This window comes from Equus caballus, chromosome 3, assembly GCF_041296265.1.
Source record: "Equus caballus isolate H_3958 breed thoroughbred chromosome 3, TB-T2T, whole genome shotgun sequence".
Classification (NCBI taxonomy): domain Eukaryota; kingdom Metazoa; phylum Chordata; class Mammalia; order Perissodactyla; family Equidae; genus Equus; species Equus caballus.
Window position 1 is genome coordinate 71,515,882 of NC_091686.1, and position 18,344 is coordinate 71,534,225.

Consider the following 18,344-nt stretch of genomic DNA (forward strand, 5'->3'; position numbering starts at 1 on the left):
AATTTAGAGGCAATATTTTGAAATAAAAGAAAGAAACTAAAGTGGTACTCAAGTCTCCCATGTTTGGATAGAAAGGAAACAAGGGAAAGAATATCTACAGTCAGCAAAACGAAAGCAAGAGAAATAAAATGGAGCAAATATAACAGGTGTGAAAATATGGGAGAGGAAATTCAGAAAATCTGCCTGGAAATGCTCAAATAAATCAGAACAGATTTGTGCTGAAACAATGCTGCTTTCTTCTCAGGAGACTCCCTACACAAAAGATAATGTCCTCTTAGCCTAGTGGCAGTAGTGTTTACAATGTTCCTGAGATTTATTATATGCACATACAAGCACGAGATCATTTACCTATTCTTTATTTATTTGCTTTCCAGTACCTCTGCTATGCACTCCTTCAATCATTGTGAACATGATACGTAGCAGTTATATTTTAACTACTTAACTCAGTGTTTCCTGGATATAAATGACAGCCACATCAAATTTAAAAGAAGTTTATAGAGAGATTGAATTTTACCAGGATGTCCAAGAAATGGGCCTCTCTTCTTGTACTGTATTATCATTTCAGTTGTGGGTTCTGTGGAAAGGTGCTGGTGTAGGCATTGGATCAATTTAAAGCTGATCCTGGATAAACTTGCTCAGAGTGGCCATGAGGTGACTGTGCTGGTATCTTCAGCTTCCATCCTCGTGGATCCTAACAAGCAATCTGATATTAAATTTGAAGTTTATCCTACATTTTTTACTAAGAATGAACTTCATTTGCTTTTCATGAAATAGATCAAGGTGTGGTCATATGAGTTACCAAAGAGCGCATCGTGGGTATATGACCCAAAGATGCAAAAAATTAATTAGGAATATTCTGATCTATTCAAACTCTGTAGGGATGCAGTTTAAGAAAAAAAAAAACTTAAGGAAAAACTTCAGGAATCCAAATTTGATGTTTTTCTTGATAATGTCTTTCTCCTTCTGGTGAGCTGCTGTCTGAAATACTTAATCTACCTTTGGTCTACAGTCTTCGATTTACCACTGGCAATACATATGAAAAACTCTATAGAAGGCTTACCTTACCTCCTTCCTACGTACCTGTCATCATATCACATCTTAGTGACAAAATGACATTTATAGAGAGGGTGGCAAGTATGCTGTATTTCCTATTTTTCAACTTTGCATTTGAGACCTTTAACAAGAAAAAGCGGGATAAATTTTACAATGAGGTATTAGGTAAGTCAGTGGTTTATTTATTACATTGTCCCTCCAGTAGGTGGGAACAAACCTTACTTTCTTCGTGTGTGTTAGAGTGTATCTGCGTGTGCATGTGGATAGATAGATAGATACGTATATAGATGTGTGTATATGTATATATATAAAATTAAAGAGAATTCATATTTTCTAAGATTTAGTGTCAAATGGGTATATGATAATTTCTCAGTCAAAATGTATCAATCATTCAAGAAAGCTTATACAAATTATTTTCAAATTCTGTGGCACTGGAACTGTAACTCCATTTGACATTGACCCACCATATTAATATTCTTATGACTTCTTTATTTAAAGAGCTACATATGTACAATATTTTTCATAAATCATAATATCTCTGTTATTTGTTGCTGCATAATCAACCATACTAAAGCTTAGAGTTTAAAAGAGCAACCATATGACTTGCTCATGATTCTGTGAACCAGCAATTTGGGCTGGGCTCAGTGAAATGTTGCTTCTTTGGGCCTTGCTTTGGCTCACTCCTTAGGTTACAGGTATCTATCAGCTTACTTGGGGCAGAATGGTCCAAGAAAGTGTCACTCACATGGCTGGAGTTTGACACATTAGCAGGACACTTTGTCTCCTCCATGCAGCCTCTCCGATAGGGAAGTTTGTACGTTTCCAGTTGACAGCAGAATTCCAGAACAGCTTGCATGAATGTTCTAGGCCTGGAACATGAATGCCACTTTGGTCACCTTCCACTGGTGAAAAAAGTCATGAGGCAAGCCCAAATTCAAATAGTCTCCACCTCTTCATAGGAGGAATGGCAAAGATTGCATAGCCATTTTAATGTACTACAGAAAAAACCTTGGTCAAAAATGTTTAAAAATCAAGAGAAGGTGAGCCATGAGGAAATATATTTTACCAATCTCGTTCTAGTAAAAAGTTTATGTATAAGAAAGTATGTCTACTTGTGTTAAATGTATGTTTACTTGTCTTTATAATTAAGTATTTTTATGAGCTCACAGCTAAGCTTCCATTCAGCTTTCAGAATCAACATCTCTGATATCTGTCTTCTAGATTTAATTTTTCTATTATTATATCTGAATTGTTTCTTTTGTCTTATCATCTAATATCTCTATTAAGAGGAAAATTCTTAATTATGGATGAGTTGTCTCTCAGCATTATCTAGTATTACTCCTTCCTTCTGAATGGGTTAAAAGTCGTCTGCTAAGTAAACCTAAAACTTTGAGAATTACTTTAGACTTATCAATGTCTGCTTTCTTGTTCTACAATTACTACTCCCCCTCAGTTTAAAAAATAAAGCAAAAGATGAGGATGTAGTATATGTTTCATATCTGAATGGTATCTAACCAAGATTGTTTGAAAACATTCATTCAATAACAAAAATTTGTTGAGCTTCTGCTATGATTTTGTTTCCAGGAGGCAGAGGAAATTAGTCAACATTTATTGAGAATTTACTCTCTTCCAGGAAATCTTCTACATCCTTTATATTTATAGACTCATAGAAGACACACATAGAAGTCCTTTTACAGGTACTATTATTATCCTCATTTTACAGATGTGAAAACTGAAGTACAGAAAGTTCAGATAACTTACCCAAGTTCTCATGGGGAAGAAATGTTGGGAATAGGATTGAAACACAGCAATCTGGCCCCTGGACCTAACTCCTTGTCGTATTGCGTTAACTGAGAGAAAAGAGAGACACTGACTTCAAAAATCCACACATAACTAAGAGACATTGCTAAGCATCAAGCACAGTACAATATAGAATATCAAGAAAGTTAGTTTTTCTTGATCTAGGTGGTCTCTTTAACAGACATTTTCCATTGCCAGTACACATCTTTCAACTATCCAAACTTAGTTATGCTAGAGTGGTGCTCCCTCACCACCATTTACTCACATATATAAAGTGTTTTTTTTTTTGTTGTTGGGCACTATTGTAAATATTTTGAAGTCTAAAAATAGAAATTTCTTTCAAATGGACCTTAACTATATTTAGCTTAAAAGTAATAATTATTTTAAATGGATAAGAAGGTATACAAGGTTAATCAAATATTTCAGAGGAAAGAAAGATCTGGATTTTAAAACCACAATGTTTGACTATATGTGTAATATATGAGGGTTTGGGAGGTAGTGGCCTGGAGAATAAAATCAAAGACTAAAGTCTCAAAAACAAATACACCAAAAATTAATGAAGTATCACAGATCACAGAAAATAAACTCTTTGATGAGATTCCACAGTAAGGGGGTGCAAAGTATTACGAATTACAACAAGGCATCAAATGGCAAATGATGAAAGAAGAAAACTGGTTGGTAAGGAGGGTGGCCAGGTCTGCCAACAATAAAAGACTAAACAAACAATCTAAATACCAAAGTTTTTAAGATTAATCTGCTAACAATTATTCAGGAATCATAAGTCATAGAAAATAAGCTCTTAGATGAGATTCCATAGGAAGGGCATGCATGGTAATGTCAAGGAAAACAAGGATCAAATGGCAAACAATTAAAGTAGAAAGTCGAGTGGTGAGTGAGTGGATGAGCGGGTTGGAGGGACTGTGCGAATGTAAGAATGAGCAAATAATCCACAAAGAAACTCAGGGGATATTTTAGGTAAATAAGGGATACAAGTGCAAGAGATTGATACAAATAGACTTTTACAACAAAGTCAGTTTTCCATGCTGACTTTCCAGAAGTTTTATGTCATTCTTTGAGTGAGCATCCATCACAGTACTGTTGATTTATTCTAGGGCTAGAAATTGACAAAGGAGATGCCTTGGCTAAGTTTTAAATACTTAAAAGGGAGAATTTTCAGCTTTTTTGCTGGTTAAATTCCCTTACCACCCATTCCTACATGCTGAGTAATACCTACTTTAGTTTTTTCATATATATAACTTTTCTGTAGACTAGAGACACAAATTAGGTATGGGAAAATGCTTGAAAGACTGAACGATGGGACAGTGCCTCAGGCTCCCATTCTTTCCATGCAATTATCAAGCGCCATTCTCTTTACATTAAATTGTAATAGTTAATCCATGTCAGAATCCATGTCTCAAGTTTGTTCAGAAAAAAAAAATAGATGACATGGAGACGGAGGTGAAAGACATGCTTTTGTTTAGTGCATCTCATTCATCATGCACCCTCCTGCTCCCGGATGGTCCAGGACTTTGGTCCTACAACATAGTTTCTTCTATAACATACACAAGGGAGAGTGAGTCTTGGAGCTATGGGAGGGAAGGCTTGCTGTTTCCTGGTGAGGATGGCATCATTAAGGAGGATTCTTGAGCAACTGCGGTTTCTCTGCTTGCCTCCCCTAGACTCCTAAATGATATTCAGCTTCCCCTGGGTAACTGGTTTATTCTCTGGTACAAGTGGAGAAGAGATTGAGACAAGTGTGAACAATGTAAATCTTCACTCTGGTGATCCATATTTAATGTAGAATATCATTATGATTTTTAGAAAACAATTTCTTATTTAACCACTTATATTCGCCTTGGGGTATTTCTTCATTTCAATGAGCACAAAATGGGTTCTAAGCCTGGTCCATGTCCCATGCGAAACCCTGTCACACTGGTTCTCCCTGGAGACTGAGGATCATTGGTTAGCAAAGAAAATAAAATATGTCTAAAATGCCTTAGGATTCAATAAAAATGTCAGGAATATCATAAAAGAGGAACAAATCTAATACGATGAAGATGGAAAATGAGACTACAGTCATTTAGAATGTAAAATTCATCTGAAATACTTAGATGGTTTCAGAGAGATATTCACTTAGAAATATAATGTATCAGTTATCTTGAATTCATAATACTTGAAAAGTGGAATGAATCTTTAATGAGTTTTTGAACTTAGAAAGGTTGCAGAGGTGAGAATAATTTATTAGCTATTTAACTCTCTCAGTTACATGGGTGTTTTTTGGTTTTTGGGGTGGCTGTTGTATAAATTTTAAAACACTGGCATAATTTGAAGATCTTGACCTACAGAGACCTGAAACTTTATTCTTATTTTTTTGAAGAAAAATGGATACCAATTCAAAAATTTACATATTCTCTTTTCTAACTTCTTTTCAGGAAGACTCCCTACGTTGTGTGAATTGATGGGGAAAGCTGACATATGGCTGATGCGAACTTATTGTGATTTTGAATTTCCCCATCCTCTCTTACTTAATTTTGAGTTTGTTGGAGGACTCCAATGCAAACCTGCCAAACCCTTGCCTAAGATAAAACATTGGTCTCTGGAAAAGAGCTCTTCTTTTCTAATCCAGATATTGTCTTATAAAAATACATGGGGCAATACATAAAATTTCTTCACATCATTCCCACACATATTATATGTTTCTTGTTTCTTTATCACTGAAGACTCTAGGTTGGCCAACAGTTGTTACAAGGATGATAGAAATTTATAATGAAGTACAAATCATATAATAAGTAAGATTGAGGTGGTGTGGGAGCTCTTTACTTGTATTTTATTTAAGAAAATTGCAATCAGGTATTTAAAAGGGTTAAATTCCAATAATGTTATATTAAAAGTGCAAATATGTGCCAGTATTCAAAGGTCTTGGGATGTGGTGCTTTAATGCAGGATACTATGATAGCCAGGAAATATACAAAGGCCGCATTCTAACCAGTAATATCTTTTTTTTCTTTTCTTTCCTCCTTTTTTTTTGGAGGAAGATTAGCCCTGAGCTAACATCTGCTGCCGATCCTCCTCTTTATGCTGATAAAGTTTGACCCTGAGCTAATATCCGTGCCCATCTTCTTCTTCTTTATATGTGGAATGCCTGCCCAAACAGCTTGATAGGCGATGCTAGGTCCATGCATGGAATCCAAACCAGCAAAACCCAGGACACTGAGCAGAGTGAGCAAACTTAACAAACAGCTTCACCACCAGGCTGGCCCCCAAGTAATACCTTTTTTTATTAAATATGAATGTTCAAGAGAAAAGGAGAAAAAAGATTTAACTTACCTATCTCATTGAATTGGTCTGAGAATAAAAAGTTCTTAAATGTTCTTTCTTATTAGCCGACTCTATTTTCGAATTGGCCCACACACCGAAATTTATTTGTAAGCCCAAAATCGATACTTGCAGTGCCTTCATCATCATTCATGGATGTGCACAGAGTAGCAAAAAATTGATTCACCTGACAGGCATGTTCCCAGTTGAAGTCAAACAAGGTGATGCTCTGTCTTGTTGTACGGCTCCCATACTGTAAGCAAGTATCCCTTTCCCAATCTATTTAATGCCTCATTTTTGTGGGTTTTTGGGTGATTGCACTGTTTAGAATGGACCCCAAGGATGGTGCTGAAGTACCGTCTAGTGTTCCTCAGAGGAAGCAAGACGACAATGATATGCCTTAGGGAGAAAATGTGTTTGTTAGATAAGCTTCATTCAGTTCCATAAGTTATAGCTGTTGACTATCATTTCAAAGCTAACGAATCAACAATACATATTAAATAAGATGTCTTCAAGGAGAAACACATATAAAACAAGGTTGTGTGTTGATCACTTGATGAAAATGTTGTAGCAACAGGCTTGCAGGAACCATCCTTGTGTTTCCTCTGGGGGCAATGACTCAGTATTCGCTCATCATGTGTTTGCGGCAACTTCACAGAACATAACTGTTGGGAACAATAAGAATCGACTAAGTATGGACAGCCCTTACACAGTGCCAAGCACATAGTGCTTAATATTAGCTATTGTGATTTCCATTGGACTAGTGACCCTTTTAACAAAAGGAATTAATTTTAGAAGACAAAGTAAGCAGATGAAAATGTTAAAATCTATTTGAAGCTTTAAGCAGTCTCACCTGTATCTAGACTGGAGGGATTCCTTCAGAGATACATATATGAGTATGTATATATAGGAGTGGATATTGGCAAATATTTTTCAATTGCCTCCAGCATTTGATCTAATCCTACATGAGATCAAAGAACTTCACAGCATAAAACAGAGCAGCGATCATTGTAGCCTGATAATACAATTTGTGCAAATCAGCCTCTCTCCAGAATTAGCTGTAGTGGTGCATTAAAAATCATTTGGTGTTGCATAAATTAGATATAATCCTGTTTCAAACTTTTAAATTGTCTGATCTGACGAGCTGGCTAGAAAACAAATGTAGTAAGTAAAGTCTTAGGGAGGAAATGCCTGGTTTAATATTAACCTGCACAACAGACCAGAGAGTTAGAAATATAAATAAAGGTTTTCAATGATTTTATGCCATAGTCTCCACTTAGTTCACATTCACACTCATTAGATGTCTCAACCATCAAATCACTCTCAAGGAGTAAAATCTCCTCAAAATAACTGGTTTACAAGCAAGATTTGTCACAGTCATTGTCAGTCAAGGCTTTAGTACTCTTGAAGTATTTGGGCCCAGATAAGATAGAATCAGTAGTCAAGTAGAAATTTGTACTCAAGCTTGAAACCTTGTGTGTGATGTGTATAAATGACATGTGTCAATACATGTCAGTGCACCTTCATTAGGACTTTGAAGGAAAATAGAAAGAAACAAACTGCAGGAAGTTTTGAGAAGCTATTTCCTTATTATGAGCTGAGATTAGTATAACACGCTCAATATTAGCAGAGCATGTGCCAGAGAGAAAAAGAATATGAGACTTTAAGAAAATGAAAATTATTTCATAAATTTGTAAGTCTTTGTCTCTTTCAGTGAATTAATGTAATATTGCCAGAAAAAAGGTTAATAGATCGGTGTCTCATCTGGGGATTCATTTAGGGAGCGTTATGGTGGTGAGAATTTGAAACACCAGGAAAGGTTGTGGCTGATGAATTGAGGGTCTTATTCATGTGCATATAGATGATTTAACAGCAGTACTTTCCTTCTTTTACTAAAGCTAGTATATGTAACCTCATAATCAGGTCATATTACATGTAGCCATCAAAATCAAGAAAGCTTACACGCCAAAATTGACTTCCTGAAAAACTGCCAAGAAGTGTAACAATTCAGTAACAAATATATTGGACATGGAGTGACATATAAATTCAAGAAGACTTTTCACTATATTCAAGGAATTCTGTTAGGAGTTTAGATCCTTTTAAATTCTTGAATTCTTCTGTTTATATCTCCAAAGAACACCAAAAAAAAAAAAAACCTATCAAACACAGCTTGGATTATTTGTCTTATTACAGGAAGAGGGAACAGCTCTTTGACAGGCTTTCATTACTATTCCAGGAGAGGGAAGTCAGAGGAAGCTAATTTTAAGGTGTTGGGACCTGGGTTGCATTATCAAGGAGGGCCTTGTAAAGAAGGGAACTGGTTGCAACTTAGCAAAATTTATGACACAACTTTGGACTATTGGACAGAGGTGAAGTCTTCAATCGTGTCCTAATGAGAAAGTACATGGTTTAGTAAGTTCACTGTAAAACAGTTTGTCACATCTTGTCACCCTGGGACAAATTACTGGGCTATTTTTGCTGGGTCTCAGTGTTATCTAACAAAGGACTAGGAGAAAAATTCCTTGTCCTGGTATTGTTGATGCATGGAATAGAATATATGTTCTTTTTTGTGCTCATTTAAGAAAATTAAACCTGTGTTGCTACAATAGTGACAGTTTATGCAATGAAGACTTTCTCTTTACTGTCATCTCTTATTGAGAACTGATAAATAAATCACCACAGTTGTCAGGTGCTAATTATGCCTCACCTACCAATTTTCAATAGTTTCTTGCTTGGTCTTCTTATCTCCATGTTCCCCTACGTCAGACTGCATTCTTCGCTTCTGTCAGTGTTTCTCCAAAGATGATATTGGAAAACACCACTACTTTTCTTTGGTATAGTATCTATTTTATCGAATTGGGACCTCTTTTATGACGACTATTTGTTATTAAAAATATCTAGGAATAAATATAATGCTTGTTAAAATTTCAGTAGTTGTAAAAATCTAAATTCTCATAATTCTTAACTTTACTGTGTTGTTCATGTCATATTTAATGAATTTTGTAGTAACTGAGTGACATCTGCTGGCTTAATGTAATGTGTTATATTTGTGGCAATTTTGAGATGCTACTACAAATACTTTGACAATCCCCCATCGTGTCTCCTCCCCTTGAACTCTGGCAGCTGTCTCAGCAAAAAGGATGCAGTGGAAGTGATGCAGCTTCACTTCCAAGCTTGGTTAGAAAATGTGATCCATTCTGTCACTGTCTCTTTGTCTCTCTGTCCACTCACTTTGGAGCCCTATGTTGTACCCGAAGTTTCTGAGACTGAGAGACTATGTGGTGTAGAGATTGCACAGAGATGTCTAAGAAGTCCGTTGTTGTTTCAGCCCCCAGCAGTCTGAGTCTTCTCAAAACAATCTTAAGGGATCTCTTGCACACACACAAAAAAGAAAAGCATTCAAGGTGATAGGTTAATTAAATTGTGCTCAATACTTCACAATATGTACATATATCAAATCACCACGTCCTACACTTTACATATAGACAGTTTTACTTGTCAGCTATACCTCAATAAAGGCGGGAAAAAAAAGAAATTCTTCTCTATCTCATTACCCTTGCCACTGGATTTTTCCCTTTTGGTCTCTTTCTCATCTTTCCAAATTCATCTTAAATTTCACCTTCTTTGGAAGGTTTTCCTCCACCTTACTATCTAGTATGGTTTTCTAGGTTATTATTATTATTATTATTTTGGGAGCTAACGTCCGATATTTATTTACATATGAAATCTGTGTAATAGAGTTATGATGATATAGTGCATAACACCTGACAGCAGCAGGACATTTTGAGGAAGTGAACATTTAATACATTATATAACACTAGTATCTATACACATACTAAAGAATTTATTTTTTAGTATATAATAATTGTAGGGATAAACACAAAATATAAAATGCAAAATAAAAAGTATACCAAAGAAACCCTAAAATATAATATAACTCTCTCAGAGAACTAAAATGGAAGAAGCAGAAGAGGACCTTTCAATAAAGCAGAACAGCACTTCAATAAATCACTTCAATAACAAACAATAAGCAGATTTATTGATATTGTTTTACTGTCAAGAGTCAGAGACATACGTGATATTGTGCATTTTTTGTCTGTAATATTAAGTAAATTACATGACAAAAACCTGCCTATATAAAATTATTGATCTAACTACATATTTGTAACTTTTACAGTAGTCCCAGCTATTTTATAACTTTATCTCCTCGTGCTCTTTAAACCAGGCTTGCAAATTGGCCCAGAAAGCAAGCCGTCCTCACTTTTCCTTTATAATACGATTCTTCCCCATTCTCTGAGAATAATTTAGGAAATCTGCATTCCTTACTAGATTCTTGGCCTAAATCTTTATCTACCACTGGGAGAGAAACTACTTACAAGGCTTTTTTAAACACTGTTTTGTGTGCCTTGAAAATCACTGTGATGAACCCCTCACTGCAGTTGTGTATGAAATGTGACAGCTCATACTTAGAGCGGGCACACTGAGGCTGGTGCTAAGATAATTAAAAGTTCGTAGTAGTTTTGAGATCCACAATCACTTGCAATTTATGTAGTAAAATCTAAAACCTAACACCCTAAAAAAGGCAATATCTTAAACTGTAATTAGTTAACTCATTAATTTCTGTAACATACTAAATGGTTTTTTGAATCGAGGAACTGCTCCTACTATTAAGAACTCTGTCATAAAGAAATAGTCAAAAATAAATAAATAAATGAAATAACCCTTAAAAACTCAAAATATTTTCCACTAAATACTGATATGAACATGTGACAAAGACTATAAAAAGTTATTCATTTAAATCTATGCAAACTCTTTTAAGCTCAAATATTGTTTTAATAATACTCATCAAGGACATACATGAGATGAAGAAGGTACATTGAAAGAGAATATATTGCAAAGCCTAGACAATAGTATTAACTCTATGATGCTGCAAATGTTTTGTAACAAAAATGCCTTTTCATTCCCGTGTGGACAGAGATTTTCCTTATGGCCATCTGTAGCTATTACTCAGTGGAACTCATTCTTTTGGATTTAATGAAGGCCATGCCATGTGTGAATATTTGAGGCAACTTCAGCTACAAAAGTTTTTGTGCACACTTTGCGTTTTCTGTTTGACACCACACCGTCAAATGAATTACCCTTGTTCCCTGGTTTATTCTCCTCCTCCTTATCTTCCCCAGACCCATTCTGCTTGGGCACTGGCTGAGGTTCCTTCCACTTGTGTACACTGAAGAGCTGCCTGGATAGAGAGACATAGGACATATAACAGAGGCCACCCTTGGGCTCTGGCAGGAAGAACCACCTGATTTGTGCTGCAGCATGTACTTATAGAACTGCAGGAGATCTTTTGTGGTGAAGCGGCACACAGCACATTTGTGAACCTTAAAAACATTTCTTTTTTACTTTTCCACCGATGGAGTAATACTTACTCTGGGAGCTCTAAACTCTAAACCCCTTTCTTCCAGCTTCCCATTTAGAATGGGATCTTCTGTTTCTGTTTTCTACTCAATTGTCACTTCTTCCATTTATTACTTTTTTTAGAATCTCTTGTTCTTATCTTTTTGAGTCCTCAAAATTTATAAGTATGTAATGGAATGATAATTTGTTTAAAAATCCTTAACAATAATTATTGAAAGATATTATAGACTGTGCTATGCACTGTTGACAGAGAGAAACTAGCCAGAAAGGGCCCCTACTCCTTTTGAGTCACAGTCTACAAGAGGAGATAGAAAAAACAAACAAACGGGGGCGGCCCTGATGCTGAGTGGTTAAGTTGGCGCGATCCGCTTCTGCAGCAAAGGGTTTCGCTTGTTTGGATCCTGGGCCATGGACATGTCACAGCTCATCAAGCCATGCTGATGCGGCATCCTACATAGCAGAAATAGAGGGAACTGCAACCAGAATATACAACTATGTACTGGGGGCTCTGGGGAGAAGAAGGAAAAAAAAGATTGGCAACAGATGTTGGCTCAGGTACCAATCTTTAAAAAAAAAAACAAGGAAAAAATGATCACAAGTGCTGTAAAGAGAACAAACAGAGTTGGAGAGGTGAGACTAGATTAGATAAAAATTGTTGGAATGGGAGTTTAATCTGTCATCCTCTCCCCCAGGTTACTTTACCTACTATGAACACAAGCATCGCTACCTACCACACTGTCTCACTGTAAGTGAGCGATAAGTAAGTTGAATGAATAAATGAATGAATGGATGGCTTACAAAATGTAACATTTGTTGAATGTCTTCAAATTTCACTGAACCAAGTTCTTTGTGTACATTGTCTCACTTTATAATCATAACAACACTAAGTCAACCATATTTTATAGGTAGTGATAGTTATCTTGGCCGAAATCAGAGAACTTTTCTCATGCTGGGCCATCTGATTCCAGAATGGAGATATATGACCAAGATAATTAATCATTAGAGGTAATGGTTCTATGAAATTAGACTTATTCAGTGCATAATAATATTCTTACTTCAATCCCATTCTATTTATTCTGTGCATGGGCTTCTATTAACATAAATTTTACATTCAAATGAATATAAATAATTGAATTTTTGTATGTATAATTTCCCCAAAATAAATATTTTAAAAACACTCTTCAAATTCAGTTAAAGTTCCAATAAATGTTCTGTTATCCACAGCTGGAATTGTGAGTTAACCTCTAACAACTTGTATGTGAAATATCATGGGAAAGGGAGAGAAGAAATAGTGTATACAAATAACACATAGATGTGACAAGCAAAGAGAAAATATCAAAGCTACTATAGTTTTCATTGTAGATTGATCATGATGTCCTTGTTGATAAGTATGACTTCCTTCTTTGGTTTCCATCTCACATTTCCCTGGCCTTCAAGCAGAAACTTCTCTGGGTTCTTTACCTGGTGAAGTGACCCAAATTTTCATCCTGAAAGGTCTGAGTCTTTAATCTTCCTGCCTTTTCCTGATTGCAGTTAGTGTTCTATTAACATTTAAAATTTGCATAGAAGTTAAAGAAGCATTCCAGGGAATCCTCTGGGTCCAGACATAGTCCGACTTACCTCTGTGGTGTAGCAGCAACCAAAGTTTGCCTTGGTAATTAGAATGAATCACTCCATATAGTAGATTAACGTTTTTTTTTTTTTTCTTGTCTATTGTTTCAGTGGCATGAAAATCTCAAAAAGGCTAGATGGTAGTTTTATCTTGCAATTCAGTGGAACCATTATTGTATCCTCTGGTGGAAGCATTCCCCATTGAAGATTAAGATGAGTTGCTGGAATGCAGAGCAAAAATTCTGCAGGTGTAACAGTGTAATCCCACTTCTACTTTTTGATTCTTGCACCCATGTATTCTGGCTACAGGAAGACAGCACTACATAATGGTCTCTGAATCAAAGCGTGAGCTGCCTGTCATAAAACAGAACTTCATCCTTTCAGGGTGTTGCCTCCAAAGTGTTGCTGTAACTTAGTCATCTGTAAGCCATGCCACCTTTGAATTTGGCCAGCTACTTCTGGGTGATGGAGCATGTGATAAAATCCATTGCAAACTTCTCTGCTCACTCTGTGCCTTGTCTATTCACTCTTTTCATTGTGTCTGTAATGACTAGAAGTTCGTTTTCACGTGCTTAAATTTTTCATTGTTTCTTTTTTCTACAATTAGTGTTGTCACTGTCTTGTTTTAAAGACTTTTTCCTGTGTCAAGACCATGAAAATGCTGTCTATAATACGTTTTAAAAATAGTTGGTAGTTTTGCCTTTCACATTTAGGTCTTCAATACCTTGGGGGGTTGATTTTCCTGCGTGCTGGGAGGCAAAAAGCCAGTCTCTTTCCCTCTCTGTCTCTCTTTTTTTCTCTTTTTCTATAAAGATAAGCAATTGTCCCATTGCAATACAATGACAAGTATAGCTTTCTCCTTTGAGGTCTTTAACCATCTCTATCATATAGCAAATAATCACACATGCGTAAATGTTTTTCTGGGCTCAATCTGCTTGTTTTTGCTCGGATGCCATATGGCCCTAATTATTATAGTTTTCTAACGTTTCTGCAGTGAGGTCCACATATGGCAGGCCTGTTACCATGTGCTTGCATGGGCGAGGCTCTCTCCAGTTCTCTGGGAGGACTCCCACTGAGTGATGAGGCAGGTCCATGGGCAGACAGGAGTGGCCCTGATTCACAGCTGAGTAGAGCTAGAACCAAGACAGATAATTGCTTTAAGTTCCAAAGCTGAGTCTGAGGCCTCTAGGCCTGCCTTGGGGGCCACAAATAGTTCCCTCTCCTACAGGCTCCCTGGGCAGGCAAGACAGTTCCTGAACAATGACTAGGAGGGATTGGAGAGGAATCAAAGGATTGCTTCAGGACCCAGAGCTGGGGAAGGCCTCATGTGAACATGCTTCCACAGAACAGATGGGCATGTCTTCCTCTGGGGCTCTGTGCAGGCAGGAGTGCTATTGGATCATAGCTATGAGGGGCTGGAGCTGAGTTACCAAGCTGCTTCAGGATCTGCAGTAAGGACTAAAGTCACAGGCCTGATACTGAATGCATGAGCAGGTGTGGCTCCACCCAGGTCCCTTGGTAGATTGTGCAAGTGGCAGGACCAAGGCAATTCAGGGCTCTAGCCAAGCCCACAGTGGTATTTGGTTGTTTCTGGGTCTGTAGCTGTGATTATGGTCAGCCAGCCTGCCACCTGGATGTGGGCCTGCCTTTTTGAAATGATCATACTTCGTCTTAGACTCCACCAGGATTTCACAACCTCGTATCTTGATCTCAAACTCCCACAAAAGCACTTTTGCCCATGGATGGCTGCCGATTATTGTTACCATGAGTGCACACGAGTGAGAGACCTCCTATTCTGCCATCTTGCTGATGTTTCTTGCCTAGCTATGAGCATTTTGATAACTATAAATTTTGAATTGTCTCTTCAATCATTCCTTAATATAGAAAACAATAGCCATTCTATTCTGTATTGAGCAAACCATATCTCCAGAATCACATTCACATTCTAAATGCTACAATCAAGAATTATGTTTAAAAACACAATTCTTTACAGATCAGAATTTCTTGCAGCAAAGAAGAGTCAGAGTCAAAATTTATCTCAGAAGAAAAATATCCATGGGGACATATGAGCCTTTATTATGAAGAAAATAAGTGTTGATGATGGAAGTTTGAAGCTTATATGTCATGAAGGTATGTTTTAGAATGCACTTAGAGAAACGTTACCTACCAGCATAGGCGTACTTTATTCTCAATCAATTTTTATGACATTTGTGTTTTGTCAAGAGAAGATTAATCTTTAAGTCATGATGACAGTAGTAGTTGCTGGATAAGGAAATATGAGTTGACAACAGATCTCTGTTTAAGATCTGTCAGGGAAGACAATTGTACTGTTTTATTTATTTATTATTTTTGAAGAGTAAAATTATTGCCACAGTATGAATCTATTCATTTCTCTGGGCTATAATGAAAGAGAAATATTTGGGCTCCAGAAATGACAAGCAATGTGAAACTAATTACAAAAATTGAGCTTTTCAGTTCTTTCTCCTGTGGTTTGGTATAAATACAATGTACTATATTATACTTGTATTACTATAATTATTTTAAAACATTTAAGTATAGACATTCTGTCATTCTGATTATATAAGTGTATATGTGTGTGTGAGTATGTATGTGTGTGTTTCCTTTAATGGATACTCTGGCAGGAGTTATCTAACATGCCCTAATTAGATTACTTACATCCTAGAGGAAACTCCTAATGTCACTTTAATTTTTCCTTTGAGAAACTCTAACTCTCACTGAACCTGTGCTCAAAACAAGCACAGGAAGATCATAAGCCAGAGTTATGATAAGTGCTCAACTTCTCATCCAGTTGATGGTGAATGGGGCTGAACTTTGAACAGCCTGCCCATAACAAAGGAAGAAAATGAGTGTAGCTGGTCTGCTATAAAAGGTCAATAATATTGAGCAACACAGCTCAAACTACCAAAAGCTTCCTAAAGACTACATTCTACAGGATAGGAATGCAAGGGCTTAAAATTGAACACAAATCAAAGTGATTTCTAATTGAGTCTAAAATGAGTCGATTATCATGCATTGCCTGTTGAAATATGATGGTTTGGTTTTTTTTCTTTAGATTCATTTGAATATTCATTTGGACAGAATTTTTTTCTATTTTCTTAATATTGGGGTGATTCTAGGTGTATACTTTGAAGACACATACTCTAATGTACTACTGCTTTTTGTGGTCATAATGTATAATTTATTTTGAAACTGTAAATAGTGGTTCTTATGGGGTGAAGTGTGTTCCCCCCAAAATATCCTAACCACCAGTACCTCAGAACGTGAATTTATTTGGAGATTGGACATTCAAAGAGGTAATTAAGGTAAAAGGAGGTCATATAGGCCACCCTATGTGGAGATTAGACGTAGACACATATCAGGAGACCATGAGAAGACACCAGAAGATAGCCATCTATAACCCAAGAAGAGAGGTGTTAGAAGAAGCCAACTTTTGGACACCTTGATCTTGGACTTCTTGACTGCAGAACTATGAGATAATAAATTTCTGTTGTTTATGCTACCTTGATTGTAGTGCTTTGTTATGGCAGCCCTAGCAAACTTGCACAGTGGTATATAGAAGGAAATTTGAATCTTGCATGCTGATGTGGTATATGAGATGAATTTTGAGAGTGTCAAGTTTGTATTAATGTATGAAAGGAGGATTATGCATGACTTGGAAGATGATACAGATATAACAAGTTAGATGTGCTTATCAAACTTGTCTTTTGAGAAATACCATCAATAATTCTTGGCATACTCAATCATTATTTTCTGGGAAATAATTTCTATATTGAGTAGGTGCATCCTAGATTATTGTTTATCTTTCATAAACTTATAGCAGTAATAACTATCAACTTAAAATTTGTAAATATATTAGATTCTCAATAACAAAAACAAGATGTGCATTTGGGAATACAGATATGGGTGGTAAGATTAGGATAATCATTTCTTGCTAGAACATTCTCAGAATATACATACTTGCCATAACAGAGCTCAGAGTGGGTGAGTAATTAGAAGAGAAGGCAAAAATATAGAGAGTTCATTGAGGAATAAAATAAGAGTCTATGTTGTACACAGCAGCTTGAAGGAAATGATGATTTTTGAAGGTTTATTTAAACACTGGCTCCGAGCTAACATGTGTTGTAAATCTTCCTCTTTTTAATTTTTTCTTATCCCCAAAGACCCCCAGTAAATATTCGTACATTCTAGTTCTAGGTACTTCTAGTTCTGCTATGTGGGGTGCTGCCTCAGTATGGCTTGATGAGCGGTGCTAGGTCTGCACCCAGGATCTGAACTGGTGAAACCCTAGCCGCCAAAGCAGAGTATGAAAACTTAACCACCTGACTGTGGAGTCAGCCCCTATTTTTGAAGTTTTAGTGAAAATTAAACTAGATCATAGGGTAAGACTATTTCTATGTTTTGTTGGTTTATTTATTTATTTGTTTGTTCATTTATTGTGGTGGAAAACAAGTAACATAAAATTTACTATCTTGACCATATTTCAGTTTACGACTCAGCAGTATTAATTATATTCACATTATTGTGTAATAGAATTCTAGAAGTTTTTAACCTTGGAAAACTGAAATTGCCCCATTGAACAACTCCCATTTCCTCAACTCCCTAGCCCTGGCAACCACATTTGTATCTGATGTTTCTATGCATTTGCTTACTCTAGGTACCTCATATAAGCAGGATAGTTCATCTTTGTCTTTCTAGGACTGGCTTATTTCACTTAGTGTAAGGTCCTCAAGGTTCATTGTTGTCACCGCAAGTGGCATGGTTTCCTTCTTTTTTAACTTTTAATTATTTTATTGAGGTCATATTGACTTATAACATTGTGTAATTTCAGGCGTACATTATTATATATCAGTTTTTTTATAGACTGCATCATGTTCTCCACCAATAGTCTAGTTTTTGTCTGTCACCATACATATGTACCCCTTTACCCTCTTTGGCCTCCTCTCATCCCCTTCCCCTCTGGTAACTGCTAATCCGTTCTCCTCATCTATGTATTTGTTTATCTTCCACACAGGAGTGAAATTATTCAATATTTGTTTTTCTCTGACTGGTTTATTTTGCTTAGCATAATACATTCAAGGTCCATCCATGTTCTTGTAAATTAAAAAATTTTGTCTTTTTTGTGACTG

General features: G+C 36.3%; 1 pseudogene; it reads left to right on the top strand.

The window, feature by feature from the left end:
• Window positions 1-518: 518 nt before the first annotated feature.
• LOC138923463 (UDP-glucuronosyltransferase 2B31-like) lies at window positions 519-5,626 on the top strand (annotated as a pseudogene).
• Window positions 5,627-18,344: the final 12,718 nt, after the last annotated feature.